Source organism: Rhinichthys klamathensis, unplaced genomic scaffold, assembly GCF_029890125.1.
Source record: "Rhinichthys klamathensis goyatoka isolate OS25496 unplaced genomic scaffold, OSU_Roscu_1.1 h1tg000318l_1, whole genome shotgun sequence".
In the NCBI taxonomy this organism is placed as follows: Eukaryota; Metazoa; Chordata; class Actinopteri; order Cypriniformes; family Leuciscidae; genus Rhinichthys; species Rhinichthys klamathensis.
Window position 1 is genome coordinate 1,244,090 of NW_026606834.1, and position 10,911 is coordinate 1,255,000.

Genomic DNA, 10,911 nt, shown 5'->3' on the forward strand with positions numbered 1-10,911 from the left:
CAAGCCTTTATTTGTTATAATTTTGATGATTATGGATTACAGATATGAAAACCTTTTCACAATATTCTAATTTTGAATTTGGGGTTTTCATAAGCTGTAAGCCATAATCATCAAAATTATAACAAGTAAAGGCTTGAAATATCTCACTTTGCATGTAATGAGTCTATATAATATATTAGTTTCACCTTTTAAGTTGAATTACTGAAATAAATGAACTTTTGCACCATATTCTAATTTGTCGAGTTTCACCTGCATATATATATATACATATACACAGTACATTTGTGTGTGTGTGTGTGTGTGTGTGTGTTGCCTGGTAAACTCGACATTATGGGGACAGCTAAATAATACTAAGGAATGTTTTTTGAAAATTTAAAAATGCAGAAAGTTTTGTGTGATAGGCAAGTTTAGGGGCCGGGTTAGTGTAAGGGGAGAGAATATACAGTTTCTACAGTATAAAAATCATTATTGAGAGTCCCCATAAAACACAACATGTGTGTGAGTGTGTGTGTGTAGGTTAAGATGTAAATATATGTTAAACTGTAATGTATTCCTGTGATCAAAGCTGAATTTTCAGCGTCATTACTCCAGTCTTCAGTGTCACATGATCCTTCAGAAATCACTCAATTATTATTGCCTCTCAATTTTTAATAATGCTTTTTTTTTAAAGATTCTTTTGTTAATAAAAAGTTCATTTATTTAAAATAAATTTTTATTTTTCATAACATTATAAATGTCTTTACGTCACTTTTAATCAATTTAATGCATCCTTGCTGAATAAAAGTATTAATTTAAATTATTAAACCAACATTTGAATTGGTTTTCCATATTTATAATAATAAGACATGTTTCTTGAGCAGCGTGTCCAACATCATGCATCCTCATTTTTAAAGCTGTTTAACTCAAGTTTGCATGTACACTTCTGAAACCATGTGCAGGTGTGCTTTGATTATTGAAAGATTTGCTGCATTTATGTTTCCAGTAAGTTCCCTATGATTCCCACTGTGCTCCAGTTCCCACAAATTCCTGACTCTTCAACTTCCCCAACATCTCACCTTGAAAATGAACCACTTTGATTTATAGCGTCGGAGGGAAGAGTTTCCATCTTCACCCCCCGAGTTGTCACAGCTATTCTATAATTGGATGAGCCGCGTGACCGACCTAGCCGGAGCTTTTCAGGCGGCCATCTTTGGGAATTTTCCCTCGTTTTGCACTGGCGAAAACTAGGACGTTGTTCATGTTGTCATTAATTGCACTGAAGAAAAAAAAAAACCAGTTCATTGTCCTCCAAGAGTAAAAGCGAAGAGGGAGGATCTTCAGTCACTGACCTCAAAGTGTCACCTGACCACATGACTCGTTTTATCCTCATTGTGTCATCGCTATATTATGTTCCAGAAACCGTCCTCCCATCCAGCGTATAATCGACCTCAGGACAGCAGGATCCAGTCAAGAACTGAGCCGATGGACGACTGGTGACCTTCTCTAACTCTTCCGTGGATCTAAAGGTGCTCCCGAAGTCATGAGCGCATCGACGCTACACGCGTACAGACGGTGTGTCAGTGTGTTCAATCTGCCTCGGGTCACCGCGGACCGGCTCTCCTGAGGACAGAAATCCAATTAGCTGCTGAAAAAACATCATGTGTTTCACACTAATTACTCTTGCTGTGTGTGATACTCTATTTCTGAGACTTCTTCACAGAAGCGTATTTGTGTTTTTAGGACCGTTTCATGTTCACTGCATGAGAACCACTAGAGTTATGGCAAGCCCTTTTGACTTCTATTCATTCCCAGGATATGAATGCTTGATATCAACAAACAATTTTCACTTGTTAAAAATGCTCATTCTTGACATCAGTACGGAAGCGTATTGCATTCACTTGAGGAAAAAAAAATCTACTCTGTTTTTCTGAATTAACAAGTTAATTATCTCAGAATTACGAGATATTTTTTTATGGAAAAAAAGTTTTTGCTCATAATTCTGAGATATTAACTCGTTAATTCAGAAAAACAGAGATAATTTTTTCTTGAAAAACATTTTTTCACTCTGTTTTTATGAATTAATGACGAGTTACTCATAATTTTGAGATAATTAACTCGTTAATTCAGAAAAACAGAGTAGATTTTTTTTCCTCAAGTGAATGCAATACGCTTCCGTAACATCAGGAATTCGATTTCTACTAGTAAAAATGTTAATTTTTTATATCAACAATGACATCATCACTTGAACAAATATGAATTCTTGATATCAAAATTTCAACTATAGCAAAAACTATAATTCTTAATATCTGTAATTGTATTTTTACTACACTGAAAAAAAAATGATATGATCAATAAGTTATGACAACATGTTTTTACATTGCTTTAACTCATCAAAAAAAGTTAAGCAATTTTCAACTTTTTTGTCATACAAGTCAGTTAAATTTTGAAATGACTTAAACATCCAAGTTGATTGTAGTTAAAAACTTTTTTTTTTTTAAGTGTAGTTAAATGTCACCATAGGATATCAACAATTGAATTTGAATGGCAGCCTATGGTGACATTTAACTATAGTAAGTTAACAATACAATTATCAACACTTTTAATTATTGATATCAAGAATTATAATTTTTACTAGTAAAAATCCAATTTCTGATATCAAGAATTAGCATTTTAACCAGTGAAAATGTAAGTGTTGATATCAAGAATTCATATCCTAAGAGTGAATAAACGTCAAAACGGTTTGAGTCACTTTACAGTGATTTTATTCACTGACGATCTTCAACATGTCATGGAGTGCCTAAAACCCTCGTTCACCGTGGTAAAACCAGAGTAACACAAGACAGCAGCTTCATCAATAATTCAGTTTTTTTTTAAAAGACACAGTTTCCCATTGGCTGACAGGCCTAGTCATTATGTTTCATGCATCCTACAGCTGATGTGTGAATCTGCTCACCTGGCCTCTGAACACTTCATTCAAAACGCTTCTTGTTCAACCTTTTCTTCAGCATCTCACTGAGCCTCTGCATCTCTCTCTCTCTCTCTGTCGGAAACAGTTGTCATGGCAACCCACAGAACTTTCTTCGCAATGCCACTTTTAGAAACAAAGTTAGCAGAATTCCTCCAGGGTTCAGAAGAAGAGGAGAGAAGATGAAGCTACAGGTAATGCAAAAATCCCTCTCAACGTCCTCAAACGAGGCCCTAATGGAGAAAACGCTGTGAATTAAAGGGATAGTTCACTTTGAAATTAATTTTTGGTATGTTTTAGCTTACCTCAAGGCCATCCAAGATGTAGGTGTCTTCGTTTCCGCAGTAGTTTCAATTTTGATATTTTTAGGTCAAACCGTTCTTGTCTGTCAGTCATATAATGCAGGTCTATGGTCACCACCTCAAAGAGCATGCACAGAGAAGTCCAAATTAAACATGATTTAATGACTCGTAAATGTAAGTACACATTGATGGCCTAAGACACGAAACGAGCGGTTTGTGTGAGAAAACGAACAGTATTTATATCGTTTTTACCTCTTGTAACCACAGCCACGTCCAAGTGATCTGAGGGCGCGGGCGCGTCGGTCTGCGCCAGCGCCGGAAGTGATCTCTCGCGCGTGTACGTCACTCATTGTTTACACAGAGATTTCGGAAGTGTTACCTTTCACTGTGAAGATCTAAACATATTTAGATATACAGGAAATCGCAATGGAAGACGATTTCGATCATAGCTGTCAACATTTGGTTTTCAAAATCCGGGAGATTTGTGCGGGGACAGTTCGGCGCAACGGGGGGGGGGGGGGGGGGGGGGTGTTGAGATGACAAACAGGTTGAAATTGTATATGATGTGTGTGGAAAAAAAGTTTTCCTACATCTTGAAACGTTCAGGTTTATAAATGGGGGTAATCTTTGAAGGATGAACAAATAATGTTTTGGTCATCACATTAAAAATAACATTTAAATATAGGCCTATATTTATAATATTTAGATAATATTTGAGTTTTGAAGTGCTGGAAAAGATAATATTTGAGTTTGGAAGAGCTGGAAAAAGATGTGTGAAGTACTTGAAAGCATTTCACTATTCCAGCCAAACTTCCAAGGTTACAGTTAGTGTTACTATATTAAATCCATGGTGAATGTTGCTGATCTGTGGACTTAAAGCCTATAACTAGATCATTCACGGTCCAATGTTTCTCCTGGTGTCCACGTCAGCGCTGTTTGATCTAATAGAGATCTGCGGTTAATAATGGAGAAATGTGAATGCTTCTCACTAGATCTCGCAGCGATGTTATTACTCCAGTGGCGAATTCAAATGTTTTCTTCACTGGATCTCTCAGCACAGTGTCGCTTGATCTCGCGCTGCACAGATGCTGCTGGTCCGAACTGATAAATGGCCCGTTAAGCACAATATAATGAGTAGCGCAGTTTCGTTCCGGTTTCATTATGTTTGCCATTTGATGTTGCGCAACGTTGTGGTGATCGCGCCAGCGTGGATTTTGTCGGCAGGAAAAATGGTCCAAGGAATCGTTCGGTTTGTATGCGCACCGAACCGGAAGCCTCGTACCGAAACGGTTCAATACGATTACATGTTCCGTTACACCCCTAATTGTGTGAATATAATGCATTTAATACAAGATCTGGCAACATATTGGTCCGATTATTCAAAAAGGAGTTTGGGCCATGCAAATTACGGGAGTTTCCCGGGAGAAATAACAAACCGGGAGGGTTCCGGGAGATAGGGCTAAAAAACGGGAGAAACCCGGGAAAAACGGGAGTGTTGACAGGTATGATTTCGATATATCAACAGACAACGTTGAATTTTTTTCACAACCTTATTTAGATCATATAGAGATCACTTCCGGCGCTTGCGCAGACCGAAGCGCCGGCGCCCTCAGATCACTTGGACGTGGCTGTGTTTACAAGAGGTAAAAACGATATAAATACTGTTCGTTTTCTCACACAAACCGCTCGTTTCGTGTCTTAGGCCATGTTTTACCTGAGCGTTTTCACATTTGGCTCCTAAACTCTGGAATAGCCTTCCTGATAATGTTCGGGGCTCAGACTCTCTCTCCCAGTTTAAATTAAAGACACATCTCTTTAGCCTAGCATTCATATAATGCATCTCCTAACCTTATACAGTTATATGAGATCAAATGGACATGATTATTCTTGCTTAATGTTATGATATGCCCATCCTGAGGTAACTCGAGAGTTTATCTGCTGAAGCTTGTCAGGCCAAACATGAATCGGATCGACTCAGGACGAAAACACGGATCAACATCGGCAAAGCGTTTGAATTATGGAGAGACCTCCACTATTCTTATTGTGATAAATTACAAGTTTTCAGATATGCTGAAATAATGGTAAACTGTAATGAAATAGCAAGGTAAACTACAACATATGAAATGAATACAAAAGACTGTTCCAGGATAAGAAAAAGTAGGTGCTTTAGGATGTAACTTTTATTTTATGTACTAGATCTACTGTCTAACGTCACCAGGGCCGGCTCTGTAAATCTGGGGGCCCTAAGCAGAAAAATTGGGGGCCCTGCCTTGCAGTAAATAATGGAGTATTGCCACCGCAAACCGGCAACTGTATACAATCGAACCCCAATCTAACAAATCTTCAATAAAGTTGTTGCATATACTACAGGTGTTGCTGGAGTCTCGATCTTTGAACTTCTTTTTCCTTTTCCACACTTTAAAAAGAGGGAGAAGTTGGACCTGTAATTTCTTTGCTTCCTTCTAAAGTGATTTAAACATATTCTTTTTTTTTCTGCACCCGATGGATAGACTCGTTTCATTTTTGCGGTCAAATTTCCAAGTCCAGGGAAGACAACGATCTGACACGGTTGGTTGACTTAACGCAGTGGTTCTCAAACTTTTTCGGTCATTCCCCATTTTGGACAAGGGGGAATTTTCAAGCCCCACTGCCCCCATCGCCCAAACACTAAATGCTAATGAAATACGCAACAAGCTTAAAATGTTCCAATTTATTGAAGTAACCAGGGTACCCCCAGGATCCTCCAACTTAAATTCAAGGCTTTTTAAGACCTTTTTAATACCATTTTAAATGAAATTCAATGCCAACTTCGTACCCATTCCGACAGAAGTATGAGGGGAAAATGTCAAATCTGTATACATTTTAAACCCTAGAAAATAATAATGTACAAGGAGGCTACTTGACTGATAATTTAAGTAAAATGTTTTATTTAATTCATTTAATACATACGCAACAGCATTGTAGCGCACGTGTATGTAGGCCAGTGTAATTTTGGCAGCCATTTTTTATTTAGTCTTAAGATGAAAATGTTTATTGGTCTTAATCACATTTGAGTCATCCAGTTTTTTATAGTTGTAGTTGACGAAAAGTCTTTGCATTTTTTGTCCACTTTTAGTCAAACTGCAGTTACTTTACTTTTGGTAGTTATTTTATATGTAGTCTTTAGACAGAAAATGTCATAATAATTATTCTCTCTAGGCCAACTCAATTAGGCTTATGAGAAATTATTGACATTGCACGACTTTAGCAGTAGCACTTGTGCAGTTCTACATAATTATCCCTTTTTTACCTTTGTAATACCTTAAAAAAAGACAGAAATAATGCTTTAAATAAAACAATGTTCATTAAATTTGCAATGTTAAAAAACATTAAAATCGCCAGTAGGTGGCGGTAACTCCCTATCTTTATGAGTGAGTCTTTGAGTCATTCATTCATTGGATCTCACGATTCGTTCAAAGCCACATATTTCGTTGCAAAACAGAGCAATGGGCTATATGCACACATAACTTCCGCGTTTGACGCAAGGATGCTCGTGCGTTTCCGGTTGGGGAGATTTAAAGCGGAGGAAAACGGGATTATGGCAGAGTCTTCAAAATACTGTCCTCTCGTCTTTGAAACGAAACTTTAATACGTTTAGATGTAATTTTATATATAGTTATGTTTATTTAATATAATAAACACAGAAGCATAAACAAAACGAGGAGTGTCTGTTTTGTCTGTTTTTGTGACTAACGTTTCTTTAATATAGCAATAGAGTATAAAAACCAATATAAATTCTCGGTATAGCATTACTCTACGATCGGCGGAAGTAATCCAGCATCCTTAGACCTTCACCGGAAATACCGCCGTGCAGAGCCCATAAGCCTGACAATGCTGTTTTAAATGTAGTACATCACTTAATGTTACCCTTTTTTTTTTTTTTTACTGTTGTATAAAATCAAGGTCACATTTGAAATCGTGTGGATATTCGGTAAACATTGCATTCTTGCTCGTATGAACACTGGTGGATATATCAGCCTGCATTTTGATCGCAGATTTAGTCGCACAAACAGCGCAAGCGGTGACAGAACACAGACCGACTGGATGACACTTTAATTCAAGTACAACATTTTAAATAATGATCGCTGAATGCCAACTGTTGCCAACCAGGCCAGCTTGTCTGTGTTTTCAGATAATCCGCGCTTCAGCAGTGTAGAGAGAGAGCGTGCGCATGGTTGCCAGATACTATTGAAAAGACTGGGTAGAAAATATGTTCTTTTAACAGAAAAGCTCGTATTTGGGGTTTAAATTCTGTCATTTGTGGCCACAGCGGATTAAACTAGGCTAGGTACTATCTTGTTCTGTACCTCACTTGCCTAGTAACGGGTGCGCACGCGATCGCTTTTTCTGCTATGACGTGGAGCTCGCGCTCAACCAAAATTGTCTCTGACTCAACGTTGCATACATTTTGAATTAGCCTACATTAGTAACAGTTAATTTAGTTACGGTATGAACTTAATCCTAGCAAAGGCAAAAACATAAATAAGACCTTTGTAACGAAATCCAAGACTTGGTATACAAAATTCAAGGCTTTTAAGGCCTTAATTTGAGATGATCAAATTCAAGACTTTTTCAAGGCTTTTAAGACCCGCGGGTACCCTGGTAACAAGTATAGGCTACTATCTAAATACAAACTATCTACATCAAATAACATAACAGCAAGTTAAAAAATAAAGAAAATAAAAGTGCAGCTGTGTCATAACTTGCATGGAATTCAAAAATAGAGAAAATAAAAGTGCAGCTGTGTCAAAATGTGCATCAAGTTCAAAAATAGAAAAGAAATAAAAGTGCCACTTTGCAATCTGTTAAAAAAAGAAAAGAAGAGAAATACATTTGGCAAGACAGGTCTATTTAAAAAAAAAATAGACGTAACATAGGCTACTGTGTTTGATATTGGATTAAAATGATGGGCAGTGTATGAGATATAAACTAATGATTAATTACTTTAATATTCCTTTGTTCCGTTCAGAGCTTGTGAGCGGAGAGCGCATTTCTGAATATTCCTCGGCTCGCTCATTCCGGCGCTCAGGGTCGCGCGCTCTGGTTCGAACTCCGACTAAAGTTTTTTCTTCTAGTCGACTAGTAGTTGTTTATTTAAGCCATTAGTGGACAAATCGCCCCTTTATTTTGATTTAAAGGAGAACTCCGGCGCAAAATGAACCTTTGGTCTAATTACACATTGTTACCTAGTCAACCGTTATCTGAGATTTGTTTTCATGATTATCGAATGTAAATAGTTTTATCTCTAAAAACAGTTTAGCCTATAAAGCTAGTATAACGCTAGTATATTGGGCATAGTGTAATGACAAATAAAAATCGCTTGTTAATACCACTAACAAGGCTGAAAATAGACCCACACTAGCACGGTAGCATAATGAGGGTCCCTACCTTCAAACCGAAGCATTGAGAACTTTGTCAGTGTCCAGACAGTTTAATAAGAAGATATTTTAAACATAGTCAACTTCGCGTATACAGGCAGAAGCCATCTTTGAAATACAGTCTCTACCAGTCGATCTACGAACGCCGATCCAAGTGCGCTGGTGAGATGTGAACGAGCTATAAGTCGTGATAAGGTGAGCGCGAACAGCAGGCTTGGATCGGCGTTCGTAGATCGACTGGTAGAGACTGTTTTTCAAAGATGGCTTCTGCCTGTATACGCGAAGTTGACTGTATGTTTAAAATATCTTCTTATTAAACTGTCTGGACACTGACAAAGTTCTCAATGCTTCGGTTTGAAGGTAGGGACCCTCATTATGCTACCGTGGTAGTGTGGGTCTATTTTCAGCCTTGTTAGTGGTATTAACAAGCGATTTTTATTTGTCATTGATCTATGCCCAATATACTAGCGTTATACTAGCTTTATAGGCTAAACTGTTTTTAGAGATAAAACTATTTACATTCGATAATCATGAAAACAAATCTCAGAGAACGGTTGACTAAGTAACAATGTGTAATTAGACCAAAGGTTCATTTTGCGCCGGAGTTCTCCTTTAATAACTTAAATAGGCTATACAGGATAACGAGTGTTATAAAGCCGCACTCAAGCGCACGAACCGGCAAAAATAGGCTAATGATTATTATGAATGTGTAAAAAATAGCAAGGAGACATTTAATTGTTTATTAATAAACTGGTGTTTTCTGCGTCGCTGCAAATATGAAGTTGGCGATGCGGACTCGCCATGAACGAATAAAGATATTAAGGCATAAAAAGGAAAATTTCCTCCCGTTGGCGCGCCCCACCTGTCACCTCTCTATTCCCCACCAGTGGGGCGCGCCCCACACTTTGAGCGGCGACGCCGGCGACTACCATCTGTAGTTAGGGGGCCCCCTAGTGGTGGCGGGGCCCTAAGCAGCCGCTTAGTTCGCTTATAGGGAGAGCCGGCTCTGAACGTCACTCATCCCACTACTATCATATTGTTTATAATACACATTTCCAAACACGTTCAGTAATGTTACTTCCTACGATCTTACTGTTACACTGAAATTGTTCAGTCTAGTTCACTAACCGTTTTCGTTATCATATTATACATTCACCTATGTTGACATTGCTGATTGTGAAAGATACACGAATAGTTAGTGAAATGCCTTATGCTATGACACCACATGTCGGCTAAATGCAGTCAATGTAACGTTATCATGGTACGAGCATGGAGCATTAGTTTAACGTCAAGCTGATAAAAGTAGCCTATTATTGTAACGTTGCAGTGGGAGTTTACATGAGTTTCCAGCATGTTGTGTGATGCTTTCTCCGGTGTGTTGAAAGTCTCAGTGTGGCCGGTACCATGAGTGCTCGCTCTTGTGTTCCAGCACGAGCGCTCTTGAAAAAATTGGTTGCAATCTGAAACATCACCGATAGAGGCCGCTAAAAAATACATATAGCACCTTTAACAAACAAGTATTCATTACTTCAGTGAGCTCATTGTTTCTGCATTAAATTAGTACAGTGTATAAATGAACACATTTTTTGCTAACTGTGATTTGTATATGTACATTTGTGAAATGCAGTTTCCTCTGATAACAAATCACTCTAAACTGTAATATAACTTGAAATGATGTGTATTGTGAAAAGCGCTATACAAATAACTGAATTGAATCCCGGGATGACGTGCAATGCAGGAGAAACCTGAAAACCTAAGTCTGGTTTAAGTTAGTCTTTCTTAATCTCAAGCTCAAGTAGATGCACACACACACACACACACACACACACACACGGCGTCAAATTGTCTCCCTCGTCGGCTGTCAGCGCGAGTGATCGTGTCAAGAAGACACATGTAATTTCACCTCAGCAACAGCTGCCTGTAATTACTCCCCGCATGCACCACTCTTGAAAACAGCTTGATTTTTTGGTTGAAGCGATTCGGCGCTCAAAAGGTTCTGCGAACACACATAAAGAACGCAAGTTCGTGCTTGTAAACAGTGATGCACGATCAGAAATGTCATCATGTGGGTGAATATTGAAATATTACTCAAATAAACAAGGAAATCAAATATGATTACAGCTACAGGCTTTGCTAGACATCCACAGGTACTGTGAGGATAGAGTACACTTACTGCCTTTAATGTGTTATTCAATATCATCAGTCTCATTCACACTGCAGTTCATACAGTGTCACAGGTTATATTATG

At 38.1% G+C, this 10,911-nt stretch overlaps 1 long non-coding RNA gene across 1 annotated transcript; it reads right to left on the reverse strand.

Moving 5' to 3' along the window:
• Positions 1-856: 856 nt before the first annotated feature.
• LOC130105402 (uncharacterized) lies at positions 857-10,756 on the reverse strand. Its single transcript, XR_008809594.1, has 3 exons — positions 10,567-10,756; positions 2,933-3,177; positions 857-1,599 (listed from the first exon to the last, which is right to left on the reverse strand). It is a non-coding gene; the product is annotated as an uncharacterized LOC130105402 (long non-coding RNA).
• Positions 10,757-10,911: the final 155 nt, after the last annotated feature.